Source organism: Glycine max, chromosome 13 (assembly GCF_000004515.6).
Source record: "Glycine max cultivar Williams 82 chromosome 13, Glycine_max_v4.0, whole genome shotgun sequence".
Taxonomy (NCBI): Eukaryota; Viridiplantae; Streptophyta; class Magnoliopsida; order Fabales; family Fabaceae; genus Glycine; species Glycine max.
In genome coordinates, this window is record NC_038249.2 from 20,221,624 (window position 1) to 20,246,760 (window position 25,137).

At 31.8% G+C, this 25,137-nt stretch overlaps 2 long non-coding RNA genes across 4 annotated transcripts; one reads left to right on the forward strand and one right to left on the reverse strand.

Moving 5' to 3' along the window:
- Positions 1 to 1,537: 1,537 nt before the first annotated feature.
- Positions 1,538 to 4,565, forward strand: LOC112998740 (uncharacterized). The gene is made up of 2 exons (XR_003263784.2): positions 1,538 to 2,173; positions 4,210 to 4,565. It is a non-coding gene; the product is annotated as an uncharacterized lncRNA (long non-coding RNA).
- LOC102665303 (uncharacterized) lies at positions 3,981 to 9,626 on the reverse strand. 3 transcript variants are annotated; one of them, XR_417333.4, is made up of 4 exons: positions 8,988 to 9,607; positions 8,711 to 8,898; positions 5,856 to 5,926; positions 3,981 to 4,348 (listed from the first exon to the last, which is right to left on the reverse strand). It is a non-coding gene; the product is annotated as an uncharacterized lncRNA (long non-coding RNA). The 3 variants fall into 3 exon arrangements; XR_001384053.3 differs by lacking the exon at positions 5,856 to 5,926 and having other exon boundaries at positions 8,988 to 9,626; XR_005887800.1 differs by having other exon boundaries at positions 3,981 to 5,926; positions 8,988 to 9,599.
- Between the last annotated feature and the right edge of the window lie 15,511 nt (positions 9,627 to 25,137).

Here is a 25,137-nt window from a genome sequence, read left to right on the forward strand (position 1 = left end):
TACAATACTAACTAAATAGTAAAACCAAATTTATTTTACCTGTAATGATGGATAGATTACGCACATCGTGTGGTCAGCTTCTATAATATTTTGCTATCATGCATCTTTTTAGCCATAAGATCTTTCTCATTATATATGGCTCCACTTTGAGTTTTCTGTTTAATTTCAATATTTTTCATTTAAAAAAAAGCAGGAAACCTTATTTTTTTCCTTCCTAATAATACTCTCATTTATTAGTGTTTCACTTAAAACTTAAGTGAATTTACAATTATATTCTAACTCTTATATAAAAGTATGTACGTTTCTTTTCAAGTCATAATTTTACTATGGAAATTAATTTGTATAATTAATATTTTAAAAAATTATTGTCCATAGTATTTGTGGTGTGTTTTATCACACTACTTATAAAGTAAAAGTTGCGTATTATCTGCTTCACAAAGAATGCTGGTTAGTGAGTTGCATCACCTGCATGCATGAATTATACGAGATAATTCAAATGTTTGGAGCCTTATTAGCTATCAGCTTTTTTCAGGGAATTTCGTCCATTAATTCGAGTCACATACAATTATACGTAATTGTAATTGTGCGCATATACGAATCTCACATAAATGGCCTTTATCGATGTAAGCCCAGATTAGTCATTATATCACATTCCTTCTAAAAAAAAGTTAATACCAAACTACATTATTGGAACTTAGGTAGTGGTTAGGAGTCTATAGAAGTATGAAAGTCCCAGACATTTGTTGCCCAGAGTGATTAAGGTCTTGCATATGTTCACCTAATGCAGTCCTTTTCTGCTCAAAAGTCTTACCCTACAAATTTTACAATCGTTAAATTAAAGTCCCAGGGAAACCCACACCCGCCATTATAAATAAAGAAATGAAGAAAGAAAGAAATACGTCACATGTATTCTCATGTGAAGAAATTTAGATTTTTTTATGGACAACCGTTAATTATTAGTTTTTATTTGTGAAAAAATTCAAACCCACATCCTTTCTCCTTTTCTTTTAATCAGTATACCAACCTTATATCTCCATGAAAGAAACCCAAGTAGTCACCAATCAAAGATTAGCATAGCATAGCTTAACTAAAAAAAAGAGAGAGAGAGATTAGCATAGCTAGATAGTGTGAATGGTCCTTCATATCCTTCAAAGAAGAGGGCTCCATGTTTAAACTTATTTCCAAATATAAACCATCGTATTAGCATCAGAATATATTATATAGATGAGAGTCTGGCTATTTAATAGTTATAACAAAGTTTCTTCAATTATATGTAGTTCTAGACAGTGAGAAAAACGTGGGTAGGCATGGATTAATTTGCACCAAACTAATTGATAATTAGCTGGTAATGGTACTTTATGTCAACCTTACCCAGGTGATTAAAATTATGTGTTCAAAGCAAGTTGACAGGCACATGCGAAATCTTAAAAAGGCTACACTTTGAAATGGGAACAAAATGAATAATGATAGACAAATGTAAAACTGCAAAAAGCTCCCCCTTTTTCTTTTTTGTTGTTAAATTTGAGCGTAGGGACCTCTTTTTTTCTGTTTTCTTTTGGGTGAGTTAAGTCGCAATCTATGTTCCCCATATGTTTTGTCTACAAACAAGTTATGTCGGCCATAGGATAATACAAACATCCACCTAAACTTTATTAATTAATTAATTAATTACATCATGTCTTCTTTTTGGCTCTGGATCATAGGTGAGTACCTTTGACCGAGGCCTAAAATTGAAAGGGCATGGAGTATCTTAGCTAGGTAGCAACCAAACCCACTATTTGTTACTAATTTGTTTGATTGTTTTTCTTTTTATGTTAATATAATGATGAAATATTTAGAGGAACGTACTGTGCCTTTTGGAGTAAGGCCACCATACATAATTAACAAATTGTGCTTATCTATAGTATCCATGGATATCTAAGTTTATTTCTCCGACATTTCTTTTTAAACAACTTTGTCTGTGTGGAAGGAATTATTATAATGATTTGTTAATATTGTGATAATCATGAGTCAGTCGATGAAGCCTCACGTGCTTTTCTGACCGCAGTGCTCCGGCGAAGCGTGCGGTTGAATGTCAGAAATCAGAAGTAATAGATTGCATAGATCTCACCTCTCTCTCCATTCCTTGCTTAGTTTATATATTTGTCCGTTAATATGAGATCTCTTCGCCAAGGTGAGTTTTTATTTTTCTATTTATTTATGCTTCCATTTTTTAGATGCTTTATTAGATGAAAATTTTATCATTTGAAACGAAAATAATTTTCATTTTAAAATAAATAAAGATGAATTCAAATGAATAGAATTAATGATTAAATACACTATTCAATTTTTCTCTGCTCAATTAACTAACTAGATTTCCTTGCTATTCACTGTTTGAATTTAAAATTGTATGAGTAAATGCTTGCATAATTTATCTTTTATTTAACGGTACTTAATGGAAATGAATTGTGATTTCAAGCGAACATTTATAAAAATATTAGTGTCTCGAATCACATGGCGTCATGCGAACTTAATTATTACTTGGACTGAAAATGAATTGCATAAGCTTACTAGCACAATTTTTACATAGAAAAAAGTCTTTGTTATTTTTTCCCCTAACACCGTTAATTATATAGCACCAAACACTTGTATCATTTTTAAAAAGCTGAAATAGTGATTATATTTTGTTGTTAAATATTTAAAGTGATTTCAACAACAAAATATCTAAAAATGGGATTAGATTACTCTAAACTAGGTAAAGATAAAGTAACTAATATCAGTTGATAAAAAAATCAATGAGATTTATATTCTAACTTTACATAATTGATTATGCGTGTGTATGTAATAGTATCAATAAAAGCTCCTTGAAAACAAATTGATCTCTATAAAAGCTCCTTTATGCGTGTATAACTGTATATTTTCAACACATAAAGAAAATTATGTTATCCGGAAATAAAAGCTCCTTTAAAACAAATTGGTCTCTATAATGAACTAGTATTGTATCAATTCTTGAATATTAACGAGATAATTAATTATATATTTCAAAATAAATGAAAGATGTATATGCATCCTGGTTTTAAAGACAAATTCATTTTAGAATAGTTTTGTCCACTTTAACAACTTAGTGGAAGGGGTATTTGATGAATCACTGATCCAATATATAGCATTGATGAAATATCACACTCTTCAACTTAATTCGATCGTAACGATGCATATGCCAATTTACAGGGATTAAAAATATATATATATATATATATATATATAGAGAGAGAGATATATATAGCACACACCATATATATATATATATATATATATATATATATATATATATATATATATATATATATATATATATATATATATATATATATATATATATATATATATATATATATATATATATATATTTTTTTTTTTTTTTTTGCATATATCTTTCATGATATATATATATATATATATGATATCTCTATTGATCCCTGCCGACAATATTATATCACAGATCACTCGTACAGAGCTTTGGTTATTTTTCGAGTGATAAAATTTTTGTTGTTATCGTTTGAATTTAAAGTTTGTTTGGTTGAGATCAAATAGGAGGAAAGAAGAAGAAATTTTTAAAATTTCACATGAATCTCATACTTTTATATCTTTATTTTAATTTAAATATTTTTTCTTCTTCTCTCCAACCAAACAACCCCTTAAATAAGCATTATAAGTTTCGGGAGATAAATATTACTATATAAAAGGATTTTAACATCAGTTCTAGAGGGGTTTCAATATTGATTCTAGAATCGAGGTAAAAATGACTGTCGTTGAGAGTAGACATTTCCAACATCAATGGTGAAATCATTATCTACATCGGTTTTGGCTAAAACCGATGTAGCAATATGATCAAAATTGTGTATTCTAAAATACTTTTCACATCAGTTCTAAAAAAATCGATGTTGAAAATAACATTTGTAAATAATAATAATAATCTTCAAATTACACAGTTTAATATAACATTTACATTGGAAGGCTTGATCCTTTAATTATAGAACTAATAGATGCATAAATAGGCAATACATGGGATAAAGAGTTACAATTAGGACCATGAAAATCTTCAATCAACACACCATAATATTACCATAAACATCATACATGTATTTAGATGACTGAATGAGAAAGAGTTAATGCATCAAGGCACTTTGCCCTTACCAAGTTGTTCCTTCTGTTCTGGACACTCCTTTGCAGCTAGAGGAACAATCCCACAAATTTCAGCATTGGAGTGAACAACTTGAGCACAGGTACTGTCAGGGCACTCAGCTATTTGATCCCACTGGGAAACTGGTTTAGGACTATCAACTTCTACAGGACGTTTGGTCCATGAGCTCTACAAAAGGAGATGACAAAGAACTTGTCAAGTAGCTTTTGGTTACTAGAATAAGAACATGACCTCCATACAACAATACTGGCAAGTTAGTCCTAAAACCAATATGCTGATGACTTGTGGTGTTTGTTGTTAAACTGTTTACCTCATTTACCAAAGCGTTTGAAACTAATGTGTCTTAATGAATGACATGTTAAATTATGAGGTTTCTAGTCCTTTACTTTTTCATTTATTAGCAAGTAGCAAGTGATAACAGCGTTACGTGCTAGTCTGATCGAACACAAACAGTCACAGAAACAGTAAGAGATGAATGCAAAATGAGGTGTATCATTCAATTATCAGAAATTGAACCCAACAAGAGTACACTTCCCCCAGAGTTACAACTCCTATACCAGAGGTTTCCCTCCTCTCTCTCACTCACACCTCTTTCCCTATATTCATCAATCCGATATCAGAATTCTCAATTCCTGGCATAACCACCTATCATAACAGAACCTATCAATCAGTAAAAGACTATACAGCTAGTGATACCTACCATAACAGAATACAACTAAGCATAACAGAATAGAGTTACTTGACGGCTGTAAAAGAGCTTCACTGTCACCTAGCTATTGGCTAATATATGCATACTCTAACACAAATTATCAATGCTATTACTTCCTCTTTTATTTCTAGTTTACAAATTTATAATCATAAGCCATCCCCATCATAATTATAGATCACCATGGATCATAGAACTTGATAAGTGAAATGTGAAATCTCTTTGTGTTGTGCTTGATCAGAAAATTAAGAACAAATACACCTTTGCCACCCCTTGCTCAGTGATAAGCAATAATAGTAAAAGCTAGAAGATTAGCAGACCAATCTAGTATGAAACAAGGAAAGCTTGCAAATTGAGTATGACAACCTCATATGCAAAGGCCTGCACAAAGTGAGTATTCAATCACAAATTTAGCTTATTTATAAACAAATCAGTTACATCTATAACTACTCTGCAGTAAGAGGTGCTAGATAACAGTAAGTCTATTACAACAAACTTCTAGCATGTTTACCATAGACAAACATAACAACAGTAAACTCTTACAGAACTAAAGTCACACAGGCTTAACAAGCTTATTTAGCCTATAGTCTAAAATGCTGTCAGGGCTACCTCCTTATCTGGGGGCATCCTGCTCTTTTATTGAGTGTAGCAAGAGGGCGATAGGATCCTAGAGGGCGTGCTTCAAGAACAATAAGACAGAATAGAAGCATCAGAGACAGTTTTTGAGATACATCTAGACAACCACTAGTGTTATTACAATTGATGCCAATATGCTTCAATGATACATCTAGACAACCACTAGCCTTCACAACAGACTTGACAATTCGAAGTTCTTGCAGGTATCTCCTTCAAATTTTTAAGGTCAACCATCTTGTTTGAGGGAACACTACAAGCCCATCCCGGCTCACAACCGGGGACCCATGAGGTTAAATTGCAGTTCTTGTTAGGCTTTAAATAATTGGCACTTACAGATTTCCCCAACAAACTATTTAAGAAAAACTTCACTTCTTCTGCTGTACACAAACGTTTCGTAATATCTCCTGTTAAATCATCAGAATACCAAGCATAAGAACAGTTGTCTCATTAGACAAACAGATTTCCGGTAGTATATAACAGAAATTCAAATGTTGCTCGTTTCCCTCATCCATTCACCTCAGTTGTAGCAAGAAACACTTTTTCTTTTTTCCCTAGCCGTCATTTTTATGTTAACAGGATGATGAAATGAAAATAGTGGTCAAAATAGGAGAATACAAACAAGTCACTAATATAAAAGATGGTGTATAGAATAATGATGAACCTTCTGTTAACTGCGAACAATGTAGTCCCAGCATAAACATATTCATGAATTCCATGTTTGTCTTGTACTATCATCCCTAATCAAGATCAAAATAAAGTGTACTAATTTTCCCTTTCAAGTTACATCCATATTAGTTAAAATACATCCATAATTTTCATCCTCAAAGGCCAATAAGGATGTAGTATGCTTCAAAAAAATTTGTTTCCTTAGATCTATGAACATGCTCATTCAGATTTTCTAGCTAAATCCTGAGTTAAAAATCTATTAACTTAGTGATCAGTTTCACTTCACATGCTAAGTTAAAAATCTATTAACTTGAGAGTTGTTGCTCGGGGCTCAATTTGCTTGAGAGAGAAGATGAGTTCATGTTTTGTTGTGCTCACTGGTTTTTAAGAGTCATGGAATCCATTTTCAGAAATGGCAATGGCTGGGCATATGTGTAGGTAACTTGTCTTCACAAACAAACAAGTAATTCCCTGCTTAGCCTATAATCAATGTGTTTTGATGGTTAAAGAATTCTGAAATATCTTTTATTATTTTTTATTTGTTAGTTATTTCAAACTAAGACTTATATGTAAGCTTGATAGTTTTGTGTGTTTATCTGATACTCTTTGGATTCTTCTGTCGTATGGTCCCTACTTAGTTTCAAATTTTATTGTGGCTATTTCTCTGTTCTCAAGTTATTACTGAGCAATCATCATCCGACTACTACCTGTGGTTCTCAAAGTGGTCCTTCCTCCAACTTCAGTTATTGTGATTATCATATATCAATTTTTAAAACTGGTATGATGTAATTCAGATTTTCATACTTAGATTTTGTACACTTCTAAACTCTCACAACAAGTGTTTAAAGATAAAAACTAACAAGTAGTCATCATTAGTCCACACCTCCAAGTAGCTTTTTCTAAACACAAGCAACTTTTAACCAGTGATATAATTGGCAAGAAACAAAAATGATGCTTTGTAAGTGAAAAAGTTCACAACCAAGTTGCTGTAAGAAACAGTTCTGAATGAAACTACAACATACAGAACTTAGAGCAGGCCTTATACATATAGCAACTTCCATAGTATGGATCAAATATGATCTACCTCTTCTCACTTTTGACAGAATTTTATATAGCCGGTTTTTTTTTTAAAAAAATATTACTTATCCAGTAAAATTTTTAAGTAATTTTTTTATATATATAATCTAAATGAAACAAATTGTTTTAAAATTACTTTTTTTTACCAAATTTTAAAATTACTTTTTATCTTACATCTTAAAATATATAAAAAAATTGCATAATCAATTTTATCTATGATTAATTATTAAAATAATCTTTAAAAATAATAGAATTCAATCATGTGCATTAATTGTTGCTTCATCAATAGTGTAAGTAAACCTTTATTAGCATTGGTGAATCAGGATAGCACCACATTTGGTCCATAAGATTTTTTGCTAAATTTGATAAGAATTATTAGGTACATATGGAAATGTAAGCAAGGAAAATTTACAATTTCATTATTGAAATCCAATGGAGTGCTGCCCTCTTTGTACTCCATAACTTTCATTAAAAATAAAATAAAAAAATCAAATGGAAATGCAGTACATGACAGCCTACAAATTTCATGTAAATTCAAGTGTCTACACTGCATTCACCCTATTTAGATGCTTTAGTGGTGACTACTATATATGAACTTCTATATTTCAAATTATGCAGAAGACTAAACAGGGCAGTAGAAACAGAATGAAAAATGATTCTTGGACACCCCCTTAGGAGTAGACACCAGAGAAGCATATTGATCTGCACCGCTCCATTGCAAGACCAAGAAGTTGTCTTGCAACAACAAAACCAATTGTTTATCAAACAAGTTTTCTGTTATACCATTAGTGAGTTGGCTAGATTATCAACAAGTCAAAAGAATATTGGCTAGGACCATAATTGACTTGGTGGTGCTAGAGTAGGTAAATTTCTTGTACTCAAAGCCATATTTATTTAGAATGGTTCTACATTTATTGGTCACCTATATTACAAACCAAATTTATTTCATGCTCTACTTTTTCTTTTCTAAATTTCAAAACAAACAATGTGCATAAATTATAAGACAACTTCTTGGTCTTGACCAAAATCAGTAGGAATGCGATAACTTCAAGTTACAAACAAGCAACTTTTAGCTTTTTTAAGGTGAATCTCCTAACTGCATTAATTGGTCTTGAGAAAGGAGACACAGGATAAAACCTACAACGGGAAAGCAAAATCACAAGAACAACGAGACTGACCACGCATATCAGAACTTCACCAAGAAAAAAAAAAGGATCGTGCATATCAGAATTGATATATGATAATCACAAAACTATATCAGATAACTTGAGTTAATTAATGAATTAATGAATATCAATACATTCACCCAAATAATACTTGATAATATCAAGTTTTATTGAGATTCCTGTGTAAGCTGTCTCATAATGAAGAAGTTCAAAAATTACGTTCATATATCTCTTTAAGTTATCAGCATAGGATATTAAAGGTAATGACAATATGAATACCTGGTCATATCAGCATATCAGAATCTATATATGGCAAGCTATTCTGTGACCAAAGGATCAATGGGGCATTTAATCGAACAGGCAAGCAGCACCAAACAAAGGCAGCGGAGCTTGGTCACATGTAAATCCTTGCAGCGGAGCTAACTCAGGCAAGCTTGGTCACGTACTAAGCTTGGTCACCTATGAGACTGTAGCCACTAAAATCAGAATCTCCAAGACAAGAAATGACGAAAAAAAGAGCAAAGAAGATGGCAAATGGCAGACTGTGGTCACGTACCTGCGAAGCGCCGTTGCAGAGAGGGAAGCAGTGAATGGCAGACGCGGTGGCCACAATGACGACAGCGACGACGTTGCAACATTTGGGAAGTTGCAGAACGGATATTAGAAACGTGAGGGGTTCCGAGATTCGAGGGAATGCAAAATGGATATTAGAAACATGACATCCACAACCTTGATTTTTAAAAAATGGATGTTAACGTGATAGACACAGTAATCAATCTTAATTTTACCCATACAATATCAATTTTAAGATGATCAATGTTAACTTTATACTTATAGCATTGGTTATTTTAAAATTAATATTATCATGACACTTTATATTAATATCGATTTTTATTAAAATCAATGTTAAAGGGCAGGCGTTAATTCCATATTTTCTAATATTATTGGACAGAACTGCATCGCCTATATGGAGCTTTTATTACAAACTAAGGTAGCTGCATATGATGAAGTGAAAACACATAAATGAATAGACTCTAGGCGTCACACCTTATTCATTTTCAATGTGAAGTTAATGCATTTTTATCATAATCTCAGGATAAGAGTATGTCCAACATGTACACAACTAACAGAATGAGGCGTTGAGTAAAAGGAATTGAAGAAAGAAAGAGGAAATATAAACACTCATTCATTCCACACTCTAATCTTCAACACACACTAACTTAACTTTGGAGGATCGTGCTTAGATCAACTAGAGTCCCACCTCCCGGACTAGTACTAAGCAGCTTTAAAATTAATTTCATTCAAGTTATAATTGTGAAACGTCAACAAGTGCCTTGAGGACACCAATTATGAAATTAAAAATATTGTTCATAAACTTCTACCATAATTCCCATTGTATTCATAACGTCATTTTTAATTAAAAAACCATTAATTTCTTAGCTAATATCTAAGATGTTGAGCAATAAGACTCGAATTAATTTTATCTCATCTTTAAAGCAAAATAAACCCTACTTTGTTATCTACCTTATGAATGAAAAAAGGTAAGATCAGTTCACACATGTAAGCCTATGTAACATGCTTAATTATCTACATAAAATAAAATTTACTAATATTTTGATTAATGTTAAAAAAGAGAGTACTTGTTAGGCCTTTTTCTAAAAACAATAATGTCATTTGGACATTTGCAACAAGTAATTTGTGTTGGAAGTGCACGTTCACCTCCACGTTCTTTTAATTAATTAATTTTATTATTTTTGAAAAAATTAGTTATTTTGAATCTGGTCCATTTTCCATCCACATTCATCCCATATCTTTGTAAAATATATTTGCAACCACCTTCAGTAACAAATCACGTACCCATCATCTCACGTACTGATAACTTCTTATCTCACGTCTGATAACTTCCTATCTCACGTTCTGATAACAAGTTGAGAGAGCTCTGTGATGGACAGACTCTATAAATAGAATGGTGTGCTCTCAGTTTTGTATCACCAAACCCACTTCTCTATTCAGAAAAAAATACACCATCTATTCAGAGTGAGTAAGGGTCTGGAAGAACAAAACTGTCTTTCAGGTTCGTGTGTGAGCCGCTTCCCGTTCGATTTGCAATGGCTGGAGGTACGCTTGTAATTCCTTTTAATTTCCGCTGTTTGATCTAAATATGCTATTTAAATTTATTTGCATGTTTAGATCAGTGTATGTATATTTTTACATTTGGTATCAGAGCTTATTTGTACCTCTGTCTTGCTTATTGGGTCGTTCCTATGTGGAGTTTATTTTCTGAGTATATGGGTGTTATGTTTTAAGCCTCCTTAATTCAAAATAACATCAAAATTAGGAATGATGTGAGTTTTCTAATTTTTCTATGATTTAAAACGTATTTTTGAGTGAATCCTTTAGCAACAAGTCTTGCCTTATGTCTCTCAATGTTGCCTTCTGAGTCTTTCTTTGTTTTGAAGACCCATCTACATCCGATGGCTTTTACACCAACAGGCAACTCAACGAGATCCCAAACTTGGTTAGATGCCATAGAATCCATCTCATCCCTCATAGCATTATACCACAAATTTGATTCCTTAGAACTCATGGCTTGTGAAAACGTCTCAGGATCATTTTCGGCTCCAATGTTGTAGTCTGATTCTTGTAGGTACACTACATAATCACTAGGAATTGCTGTCCTTTTTATTCTAGTAGATCTTCTTAATGTTGTTTGGTCATCTTGCTGAGGAACTTGTTCAACTGGTTCTTCACCAGTTTGTTCAATATCATCATGTTGTTCCTCACAAACAACTCGATCTACATGATCACTTTCAACAGCTTGTGGAACTTCAATCACTGGTTGTCTAACACCCATTTTAACTTGAGGGGTGGGAATGACTACCAACCTATTACTTGTCCCAGAAGGTTCAGCTTCACAGTGATCCCTTTCAGAAGAAATGTTCTGAAATTGATCACTCCCACTGATCAAGTCATTTTCAAGAAACTTTGCATTCCTTGATTCCACAATCCTAGTGTTGTGGGATGGACAATAGAACCTATACCCTTTAGACCTTTCAGCATATCCAATGAAATACCCAGTAATAGTCTTAGGGTCTAGTTTCTTCTCTTGTGGATTATAGATTCTTACTTCAGACGGGCATCCCCAAACGCGTATATGTTGCAAACTTGGTTTCCAACCCTTGAATAATTCAAAAGGTGTCTTTGAGACAGCCTTGGTTGGAACTCGGTTTAATATATACGCAGCCGTCTTAAGAGCATCAATCCACAAAAATTGAGGAAGCTTTACATTACTCCTCATGCTTCTCACCATGTCTAATAAGGTTCGATTTCTTCGTTCTGCCACACCATTCTGATCCGGAGAACCAGGCATAGTGTATTGGGCAACAATCCCATGTTCTTGAAGAAATTTCGCAAATGAACCTGGTGCTTGTCCATCCTCTGTGTATCTACCATAGTACTCCCCACCTCTATCTGATCTCACGATCTTAATTTGTTTTCCACATTGTTTCTCAACTTCAGCCTTAAAAACTTTAAAGGCATCTAAAGCTTCATTCTTAGAATGAAGTAAGTAGAGATACATATATCGTGAATAATCATCTATAAAGGTTATGAAGTATTTCGGACTATTTGCATCCATGTCTGGACAACATATGTCTGTATGTATGATTTCTAATAAATTAGAACTCCTCTTTGCACCCTTTTTAGACTTGTTAGTTTGCTTACCCTTAATGCAATCTACACAAGTCTCAAAATCAGCGAAATCCAAAGTACTAAGTACTCCTTCATTTACTAATCGCTTGATTCTTTCAATAGAGATATGTCCTAATCTCCGGTGCCACAACATAGAGGATTCTTCATTCACAATACATTGTTTTAACCCAACAGAAACGTGCATAGAAGTAGCGTCATTTTGCAATTCAATCGAATAAAGACCATCAACCAATTGACCACAACCAATAATTTTAGATTTATTTAGTAAATTAAAACCAAAGTCTGTAAAATTAAAATAAAATCCCAAAGGTGCAAGTTTAGAAACAGAAATTAAGTTTTTACAGAAACTAGGAACATAAAAAACTTTCTCCAAATGTAATTTAAAGCCACTACTTAAGACTAAGACACACGTTCCAATGGCCTCTACATGTGAGCTCATCCTACTCCCTGAGTAGATGCACTGCTCACTTCCCACTGGCTTCCTTAGGCTTTCCATACCCTGCAAGGTATTAGAAACATGGATTGTAGAACCAGAGTCAATCCACCATGTATTATGATTCACATTAATCATATTAGATTCATAACAAACAAAGGCAAATGGTGTACCTTTATTCTCAAACCAACTTTTAAATTTGGGGCAGTCCTTCTTCATGTGTCCTTTCTTTTTACAGAAGAAACACTTTGACTCCTTTTTAATTGTTGGTTGAGTCGGAATCTTTCCTTTATTGGTGCCTACAGACTTCTTCCTATCCTTTCCAGAATTAGAAGTAGTCAAATTTACCTTCTCACCCTCTTCCATTATCAATCTCTCTTCTTCTTGAACACACATGGTCATCAATTCATTAATAGACCATTTATCCTTATGTGTGTTGTAGGAGATTTTGAAGGGTGTATACTGTTGAGGTAGGGTGCACAAAATGAAATGTACCAGGAAGGATTCAGACATGGTAACTTCCAAGGTTTTCAACTGAGCCACTATGTCCCTTAAGCGCATGATATGTTCACGCACACCTATCGTTCCAGTAAGCTTAATGGAAGAGAATTGCATAATGAGTGTGCTAGCAAGTGACTTCTCAGAGGTTGTAAACTGTTCATCAATGGCTTTCAACAGATCTCTGACCTTATCATACTGGTCAACTGAACCCCGGATACTAGCGGATATGTTGGTTTTTATGAACATAACGGAGAGACGATTAGATCTCTCCCACTTTTCATAAAGATCAACAGCATCAGGTTCGCTAGTTTCAGTAATAGCCGGTGGCTCATCCTTCCTTATAGCATAGTCAATATCCATCCAGCCCAAATGAAGGAGAACTCTTTCCTTCCAAACCTTATAATTATCACCTTTCAAAATGGGAAGGTCACAAGAAATATTCATAGATTGTGAAACTGCAAACAAACACACATGCTCATTAAGAAAATTTGAGACTAAACAAATGTCATGTTTTGCCAATGCAAATCATGTCTCAATATATGAATCTAGTGACACAAAACTTGCCTGTGGGCTAAAGTCCTACTCAATTAGATTCATCATGCAACTTTATGATAAAACTATTAAATCATGTTCTTTTCCTTAATTCCTGTGGGTAAATTAAGAAATATAATTTAATATTTTATCCTAATTAATCATACAAATATAACAAAATTCCTGTGGGTAGATTTCATCACATTACATATGGTTAATCACAATTAATATTTCTAATGTGATTATAAATTTAGTATATAATTTTACTCAATTAAAGATGTTGTGGCTATTCTCTAATTTAATAAAATTATATTAATCACTTAACATTAAAAAATAATCCTTGCATAAACATACTTAATAATGCAAATGTGCTCAATATTGAATCATAAAAAATTACATGTATACCAATTCAAAATAACATTGCACGTATATTCATTAAACATGTAATAAACTTTAAAGGATTAAATCCAATGCATACAAGTATTTAACATAATATTGCATGTTCAACATAACTTAAGAGACAAACAATTTTTAAACAGTTTGTGCATAAATGATTTATCCTTCAGAAGTTATAAATACACGTGAACTGCAGTTAATAAACAATTAAATTGCAGTAGCTTAGCGGCAAAGGGAGTCCTTTCATGCTTGTAGGGTGAGGGTTCGAAACCAGCATAAGGCGTTTTTGTTTCATTTATACTTCCTTTTAATTAATTAAAACGAAAACAATCAACAAAAGGCAGCAACGAGATTCGAACCCAGAACAATGAGGTAATACACATCACATCTACCACTAGACCAAGTCGTGCTTTGTTTAATTGGATCTCGTTGAGTTGCCTGTTGGTGTAAAAGCCATCGGATGTAGATGGGTCTTCAAAACAAAGAAAGACTCAGAAGGCAACATTGAGAGACATAAGGCAAGACTTGTTGCTAAAGGATTCACTCAAAGAGAAGGAATCGATTACAGAGAGACCTTTTCCCCTGTATCTAAGAAAGACTCTCTTTGAGTAATTCTGGCATTAGTAGCTCATTTTGATCTTGAGCTGCATCAAATGGATGTGAAAACGGCGTTCCTGAATGGTGATCTAGAAGAAGAGGTTTACATGAAACAACCTGAGGGATTCTTATCTAGTGTTGGTGAGCACTTAGTCTGCAAGCTTAATAAGTCCATCTATGGATTGAAACAAGCCTCCCGCCAATGGTATTTAAAATTTCATGAGGTCATTTCTTCATTTAGCTTTGAAGAGAATGTCATGGATCACTGTATATACCAGAAGGTCAGTGGGAGTAAGATTTGTTTCCTTGTATTATACGTAGATGACATTCTGCTTGCGACTAATGATAAGGGTATGCTATATGAGGTGAAACAATTTCTCTCAAAAAACTTTGATATGAAGGATATGGGAGAGGCATCTTATGTCATAGGCATAAAGATCCATAGAGAAAGATCTCGAGGCATTTTAGGCTTGTCTCAAGAAACCTATATCAACAAAGTTTTAGAGAGATTTAATATGAAAGATTGTTCACCAAGTGTAGCTCCCATTGTGAAGGGTGACAAACTTGCTTTGAGTCAATGCCCCAAAAATGATTTTGAGCGGGAACACATGAAAAATATTCCATATGCTTCAGCAGTCGGAAGCCTTATGTATGCTCAGGTTTGCACTAGACCTGATATTGCATTCGCTGTTGGAGTTTTGGGAAGATATCAAAGTAATCCAGGTATTGACCACTGGAAAGCTGCAAAGAAAGTGATGAGATATCTTCAAGGAACAAAAGATTACATGCTCATGTACAGACAAACTGATTGTCTGGAAGTGATTGGCTACTCCGACTCAGACTTTGCTGGTTGCGTTGATTCACGAAGATCAACATCTGGTTATATTTTTATGTTAGCCAGTGGAGCTGTATCTTGGAGAAGTGTCAAACAAACCTTGACTGCTACTTCCACTATGGAGGCTGAGTTCATTTCTTGTTTTGAGGCTACCTCGCATGGTGTATGGTTGAAGAGTTTCATATCTGGCCTTAGAGTTGTGGACTCTATTTCTAGGCCATTAAAGTTGTATTGTGACAACTTTGCTGCGGTGTTTATGGCTAAAAATAACAAAAGTGGAAGTCGAAGTAAGCACATCGACATCAAGTACTTAGCCATAAGAGAACGTGTTAAAGAAAAGAAAGTGGTCATTGAACACGTCAACACTGAGTTAATGATTGCTGATCCTTTAACTAAAGGCATGCCACCAAAGAATTTTAAGGATCATGTAGTACGAATGAGACTTGGTTCCATGATGTAATTTCATTGTACGTACATTTGTTATTTTCAATGAAACTCTTATTCAGTTAGATATTTTCTCATATCGTTTTGTGCACATATTTATTTATTTCGAGAAAAATCATTCGGTTTAGATATAGAATAAACATATGGTTTATTCATTAAGTTGAGAGCTAGTGTTGAGAGACTTGATATATTGTGGTACATGGAAGATACTACTCATCATCAGAGGACCTATCGCCATGACTCATATATTATGTTTCTTGTTACGGTTGATGTTGGGTTAAATGGACCAAGTGGGAGAATGTTGGAAGTGCACGTTCACCTCCACGTTCTTTTAATTAATTAATTTTATTATTTTTGAAAAAATTAGTTATTTTGAATCTGATCCATTTTTCATCCACATTCATCCCATATCTTTGCAAAATATATTTGCAACCACCTTCAGTAACAAATCACGTACCCATCATCTCACGTACTGATAACTTCTTATCTCACGTCTGATAACTTCCTATCTCACGTTCTGATAACAAGTTAAGAGAGCTCTGTGAGGGACAGACTCTATAAATAGGATGGGGTGCTCTCATTTTTGTATCACCAAACCCACTTCTCTATTCAGAAAAAAATACACCATCTATTCAGAGTGAGTAAGGGTCTGGAAGAACAAAACTGTCTTTCAGGTTCGTGTGTGAGCCGCTTCCCGTTCGATTTGCAATGGCTGGAGGTACGCTTGTAATTCCTTTTAATTTCCGCTGTTTGATCTAAATATGCTATTTAAATTTATTTGCATGTTAGATCAGTGTATGTATATTTTTACAATTTGTGCACAAATCTAAAAAAATAAAAATAAGGTAGATTATTATTGAGAGGAGAAGAATAACGAATAACGATGAGCAGTGAAAATGATTGATGGTAATGAAGATTCTATTTCTTCAAAATAGTTTTCTATAGAGTTTCATTTTGTTTTTAGAAATTGAAAAGAAAACAAAGACAGTATATTTCTCTGTTGTAATAAAGAACACTCCAACCCAGCATTGCCCAACAAAATGACGCATAAAAGAGCAATGGAAACTATTATTAGGACTACCTAAAGTACTAATGGCACTACTCACGTGGATAACTTTTTGCGTTTTTTTGAAATTGTCCTTCCGATGAAAACAAGATTCCATTAAACACTTTACAATGAAATCGTGTTTCTGTGGTAAAAAAAATCCACATAATCTAAATAGCAAATATGATAGTGGAAATACGTTCCCAAGTTGAAATCTCCACAATGCAAATTTGATAACCCCGCCGGACCTCGATAAGAAAATACACATGTTCCCCTTGGAATAAAGGGCCGGGAATCTTTAATGGGCTAAAATAACAATAAAGGACAAGGCCCAATCTCGTTTGTACACCACATTGTTTTGTAGGAATAGGGGCTGAAGAGAACACACTTGTACAAACGTTTGAAACTTTTAATCCTAATCAAGAACAAGCATGTTAGGATATTGAATTTTGTAGAATGAGTTCAAGACCTTATAATACTAATAAATTTATCGTTGCCACTTTAATACTAATAGCTACCCATGTTTTAAACACGTAGGAGCTTTACATAATTACAATTTAGAAGACGAATCTTATTCTGAAGTCTGAAATTCCAGACAGAAGCTGTTCTAGATCATATTTGTGCTGATGTTAGCGTGAAACTAACAGCTAAGGAAAAAAACAATTGGTTAATTGATAATGACAACACTGCATAGAATGAGGAGTATATATCTTGAGTCTGATGAGGGCAAAGGCAAAAATTCACGTGAATACGTGATTGTGTTGTTGGCATCAAGAAACTTGACTCAAATGTCTTCATCTTAATACTTTTTGGCTCTATTCTACTTCTAGCAACTGAGTTATAGTGATGGTATCTCAAGGCGCACTCACTAATAATATATAACGGTTGCCTTGGGACACTGAATCTGATCCTAATTTCACTAGTACTAGTATTGGGGAATCAAGCCACGAATTAATTTGTATGGAGGACAGAAAAGGTTGTGCACTAATTGGCACATGAAAGAAAAATGGATATTGAAAGAAGATACTTACATATATCATCGAGCTTAATTCAATGAGCATGAAAACGGATAATTTTTACTTTTTATTTTCCTTCAAGGAAAATGGGCAGAGATTTGTGAAATTGAAAGGCAAAAAGGTCTGTTTTATTTGTTAAAATATTTTTTAGTTTCATTTTTATTAATTATAAAAATATATCACATTATATTTAAAGGAATTTTTCAATTTAATCATACAAAGTTATATGTGTCATGATATTACCAAAGTGTAGTGCATGTCTAGATTGATATCTAGGGTATACATAATCAGACAAATTTGATCACGTCAAAAAGTGTAAAACAAAGCAAAAATAATAGGAGATGACTTGAAGTTGATATGCATCCATTGTTTCTAATGTGTTTCCAAACATGTTAATAGTCATTTTAAGATTTTAATAATTTACCATGTTAGTCGTGTATAGATTAATTATCTATGAGAGATTAATTAAGTAATTGAAAATTAAATCTTTACAGATTAGTTTGGTGACAAAATATTGAAAGTAATACAGTAGTAGCAATAAAAAAAAAAACCTTCCTGTGAAATTTTTTTGTAAGACTAATGTGTTAATAAGTAATTTTTGTAGACGAAATTGAAACCTTTCTTAATACAATCATATTTTGAATAATTACAAAAGAGTTTAATATATAAAATTACTTAAGAAGATATAAAATTTTATTATATTATTAATTATTTTTTAAGTATTTGTTATTTATTATAAAAATGGGAGTGACTCTCAATATGTCGACAGTCAATCCTAATTAAAAAAAAATGCAATATAAAATTAGTAAATTTGATTTTGATACATATCATGAATCAAAGTAATTTGACAATTCAGGCATGTCGTACAATACAAATCATCCAATCAAAAGTTTATCTGTGTAATGGTTTTTATTTATTTATTTATTACTGATTTGCTTTTGTCTACTACTACAAGTGATCGATGTGGGTTGTGGATACTTTTTCTTACTTGAATGCATGCTTGTCTCTATCCTTACTAGCTAGCAAGAAAGAAATAAAAAGAAGCCCATGCTGGTTTTCACTGAAAACCAAAAAGTACTATGGATTTTTTCTTGTGAATATTTTACTGAAAAAGTGCTCATCATCAAATTGCTTATGCTATTTTATTTAGAAACAGGACAACTGCAATCGAAGACCCTTCAGCAGACATACAGAGTTGTTCTAATACTGCTTGCGCATCAATGGTGTTAATAGCAAGAATTCAACCAACAGGTTCTGGATGTGTATAGTAAAATGGAAATACATAATACAGTCGATCGTAAAATGGATATTTTTTTTTAGTTTTCAGAGAATTTCATTCGATGCTTTTAATCTTTGTTTCTTATTTTTCACTTCTTTTTAAAGAAATAATATAGCATTAATTTGTTTTCTCTCTCTCTAACACCCTTATTACTAAAAAGTGAGATAAAAGATTAATGAAGCGATGTACTGTAGTAATATATTTTTATAACAATAAAAGTCAATTAATGTGATAAATAAATAGTTGTTGATTAAGATAGAAATGTATCAAATAAGATGATGAGTTTATTTTCTAAGACAAATATATTTATTCTTAATATTATTTATGTGCAAAATATTAAATTTTTTAAAAATAATATTAATAATTAATATATTTTTCAAGGATTTCCCCCTAATATTTAAAGGCCTTAAATAAAGATTTTACTTGATTTATTCTTTAACTGATCATGGACACATCAAATGTGAATAATCTTATGCTAGTCTTTTTTTTTTTTTTTTTTATGAAATCTTATACTAGTCTTATGCTTTCATTGGTTGTGACTTCATTAAATGTGAATAATATAAAAAATCATAGGAGATATCTAATTTATACCATACTATCATACTGTATACATATATAGCTTGCGATAATTATATGTTTTACGTTGTGGTATATATGAACATGGCATTAGTTCTAAATTGGAACTTTTATTAACTTGTTGATGAAGATTTAATTGGGATGATTGAAATTGGCACTTCTGTCCCCATACCCCACTTTATTTTCGGTGTTCTTAAACTTGGCTGCTTGTTATCTCCCTGCTGTCCTGCATACGTGGAAACTGGCCGTGTTTCTTTGTGTCTGCATTATTGTGAAATCAGAATATACTAATAAATTATCTGTTGGTGTAACACTTAGAAGAAGCAATAAACAAAGCACTGTTATGAGGAAACCTTTGATGCTGATTTTGTACGAAAAGTTAAACTAACCCACATGATATGGCAACCCCCTACCCTAATCAATGCCTTTATTATCATTCAATAACTATTAAATTAATTTTAATACGTGTATATTTGAATTAAAGTTTGTAAACATGACTTTGAGTTAAATTTAAGTTTTCAAATTAAATTTCCGAAAACAACGTACCTAGGTATATATTGCTTCTATAAAACTAAGTTTTCACGTAAAATCTTAATGCACAAATGTATTTTTAAGAATAACCACACATGTCATGAAATTAAATTTACTCTTCAAATTAAGTTTAGAACACCCCAAACAAAGCATCAAACATTGTCTTTATTTTTTGCCGCTTTGCGTACAATGACGCTATTTAAGCACAAGAAGTCTTACCATGGAGGGAAGGAAAAAGTATGAGGAGACAAAAGAAGGTAGCTGGAACTTACCTAATTTTTATCATAGTTGGACTTTTCTAACAACAAACTGCATCTAAACACAAATGCGCCTAAAAAAGGTGTAACTAGAACGGCGTTGTCGCACTGTAACTGTAAAATTGTTTCATATGTATATTAGAAGGAAACCCGTGCATGGCACGATACTTTTCACAGTTTAAACAAAAATTATTCATTCAAATAATTAAAATGAATATATTCAGTTATACGATTAATTTAATATGTATCTATAAATGTTTATCTTAATAGTTATAAGTAATGTGATAGACTAGACAGATACACTAGATAAAACCAAAAATTAAAAGCATAAAACATTTGAAATAACTTGAAAGCCAATCACAGTTTAATTCTGGCGGGCTAGCCAGATTGATATAAATGATAAAAAAAAAAAACTTTCATGATGCTTAAGTTATATATAAGGAAGAATTAATCATTCTTATCACTTTAACATTGTAATTTTGTATAGGTTATAGCTTTATAGGTGCCAAGGCATTGCTTTAAATAAACCACGAATACATATTTTTGCTCTAAGTTGTTGAAAAATAGCATGTCATTATTGTTAGCTTGTGATTCTTGCTTGGCTTTAGAGCTGTCAAAATAGGTTTAAACTTACGGACTAATCTAGTTTATCGGGAGTATTATTGGTTGCATCGGAAAATTTGACCTTACTCACTTATATTTCGATCCACTTGGATTGAGCACGTGATAGATCAGGTTGATCCACCTAAAAAAACAACCTAATAGTATTTTGTAATATTTTTTAAGATTTTAAAGTTTTGTTCACTTAATTAGAAATATAATTAAACTCACCTAAAATACATTTTTAGTATTTTATGATATAGGTCAATATTATTTTATTTAATATTTTCTTCAAGACTATTTTAAATTTTTTTATTATTATAAGTTCTAGACTTTTAACTTGTGATAATATATTTTGTTGTGTTGGACATATAATGAAAAAATTAATTTAACTAATATTTTTTAAATTTATATTTTAAAAAAAATTGATTTTTTTAATGAATTTTCTTTTTAAAAAAATATTTTTTATTTTATTTTAGGTGAATTGATGAGTCAACCCATTTAACCTATGGTTTTGTGAAACTAACTTTAAATTGATCGTATTTAACTGACTTGATTAAAAAATAAATTGAGATGAATCGAAGCAAGAGACCGGATCGGTCCGTTTTCACATCTCTAATTGACTTTAAGACCTTGGGCCGAAATCAGGAAATATGTGAATGATTGTGTACAAAGATTCGGCCTTCTTCAAAGTTAAATATCACATCAGCTAGTTAATCTATTTCCCACTCACTGTGGTGTAATGACTGTTTTTAATGTTTCAGTACATCGAAAAGCTATAGTGGAGGAAGCCAATAGGAGAGTGGGTTAGTAACGATGCTATACTATTTTTTAATTATTTTTATATTATTGAATGACTAAGACCTTAATTACATTGATCTTTATCATTTTCAATTTTAACTAATTAAATTTTAGTGTAATAATTAATGTTATATTATAAGACTCACCTTGATAAAAGTAAAGTAAGAATTCCTCCGTTGATACTATGCAAGAGATTCTATACTCTATTCCATCATTATACTTAAGAAAAGGGAGTGCAGGGTAGACAAATTGTTTGGAACTCATCATTGATACTCAATATGTTAGGATAGAGATAATTTGGATAATAAAAAAGGATTTGAACACGACGGATCCTTTAAATTTAAAGTCTAAAATTTCAACAAAAATAACTAAATTATTTTTTCTAATAAAAGTGCAAAAGTTTGACTAAACAAGGAGTACGCTTTTTAATGTAATCTTAATCTAACCTTTGATTTTGCTGGTACCTTTGCTGCTTTCACACACAGATAAAAAATTGCTTTCTATTTCTTCATACACTTGCAATTCCATGCATGATTAGATTCAGAGCCTTAATTTTTACACCACTTTTGGGGATGAAGTGTTGGTTTTACCTCTATAAAATTTCCTATAAGAGGGTTGATCCCCTTTTACTGTTACTTTTAATTTTTTTTAATTCATTTTCACCTAGCCTTCATCTAATACGATTGTAAAATTATCTTCCATAAGATAATTTTTCAGTATGTTACGTAAAAACCCTAATTATTAGAAAGATAATAATCATTCTTAATTCTCACAATATTATTTATTGTTACCATATTCCCTAACAAATATTGAAAAAATATAGTATGTAGTAATACTTATGTGTAGCTCTAATAAATCTTGAAAATATAGTCGCTCCCCCTATATCAAATTCTGGCGTGGATTTCACGACATTTTCGATCTTTGTGTAGAGTGAGTTGTCAACCATTGATCGACTAGGCCTCTCACTTTCATGCATATTCTGTTGTTGTTCTTTTTTAATCTTTCACTTTACCCAAAACATAATATATATATATATATATATATATATATATATATATATATATATATATATATATATATATATTACTTTAAGGCCACTTATAGTTATAGGTTAGACTGTGAGAGGGAACTCTAGCTATCTGCCAATTTTTTCTCAGTTGAAGTTTCCTCTTCAAGCGTATCTTACGCCCATTATTAATTATAGGCTGTGCTATTTTATTTTGTAATATCTTTGTGTGATAATTGTGTCTAGTTTGAAACATTTTCTGATTTTCTTCCTGGTTTGATCCTAAAGCTAGCGATTTTAAAGATATCCATGACTTCTATTTTACGTGAAAGTTGCTATTTGAAAACACATAAAAGTTCTTTCTGTGTTTGACAAATATTATGCGAAACTATACGCACCAATGTAGGAAGTACTATATACTACTGCAACCAAAATGATTTTTTTATTTTAAAATTCAATTCCTCAATATTCTTACTTTTAGGCTCTACAATTAATTCATGGCTTCTATATATAGTAGGAAAGTGACAATTCCATAAAGTTTCTCAGTATATATCAGATAGTTGAAATGTTGAAAAGTCACAAGACTAAAAAATATCTTGTTAATTTTACACAAACACTCCTCAACCACCGAGTAGAAAGTGATTTGTGATCCTTTTAATATGATCATGTCACAAATTGATGAACAAATTAATGGCTTTTACTTTAATAGCAATTCTAAGAATCTATAACTACCTTGACTTGACTATTCGGCGTTTTCTTTTTTCTTCTTCCGTTTGTTTTCTATTTTGTCTACCAACTCTAGGTTAGTTCAATTTTACATGTAGATTCCATTATAAAGTATGACTTCACTAGTTATTTTGTATATTACTGAACATTTCGGTAAAGAAAATGCTCTTTGTATCAATAAAGTAAACATATTGTAAAAAACTATAGAGGAATTATTTCTCATTTAGAGGAAATATAATATAGAGTTATTGAAGCTAAAGACTATTGTAATTAATTGTTGCAACAGAGAACCATGTCTAAAAATTCAACATAATTCGCAAGACAGGGGAGATGAAGTTGAAGTTGGTGGGTGCACTAGATCCTATATACATAGAAGACCAAACTTCCTTCTTACTATTGTTTCTCTTTCTTTGGAGTGTTCAGTATTCTAGGAATCATAATTCTTTGGAGTTTAGAAGAACCTTCACGCAGTAGCACTTCTTTTGTGGCTAATTATTTCACACAGTAATTTGGACAAGTAATCCCGTTTATAGATAGCAAGGAAAAACGATATATCTAAGGAATGCAATGATTTTCATGTCATCATTGATAACAAGAAGGACCACCCAAAAAATATATATATATGAAAGAAACAAGGACCACAAAAAGGATAATAATTATTGGTGAGCGATGGTCACTAATAGAAAATTCTTTATGGAATAGCCAAACCGATAATAGTGTTAATTAATTACAATATCACTATTAATTAATTCCCAATCGTAAGTATCCAATGTATCCAAGCCTTTACATTGCTATAAAAAAGATATATTCCTTTCATATTTTTAAGTGATTGAGATGCGCAAAGATTATAGTTTACAATATATAGGTTCTTTGTTACCTACTTCCAGAGCTATTTTTTTCTTAACTTGTTTGAAATGCATGGCAGCTGCCAGCTGGAATAACCTAAACTTTGCTTTTGAAAAGTCTAGAGTTTGAGCATATTTGTGATCAGATCACATAATATTGGTATATATGTAAGAGTAATACTTTTTTTTTATATAATAATTTCTATAATGAGAAGAGATATAAAAAAAAGGAGAAAGAAGTGTGCAAAAAATGCTATAAAAATTCTACATGTAATTTTTGGTGTATTTATATTATGTAATCAAGGAAAATACAGATTAATGTCCATACAAATGCAAATTTACCGTTATTTTATAATAATTTTTAATTATTTCTATGCGTCTTTTGGTTTGGCAACTCAATTAAAAAAAATGTCTTTTTAATTTTTTACCGATGCAAAGTAAAAATTTACAATGCACATGTATAAATAAAGCACCAGCAAACATACTGTTTATCTTAATTTTTAATAAAAACTTTCATTAAAATAGTATAAATTAATATAATTCCACCATAACTAAAATTTTAATACATTTCATCGT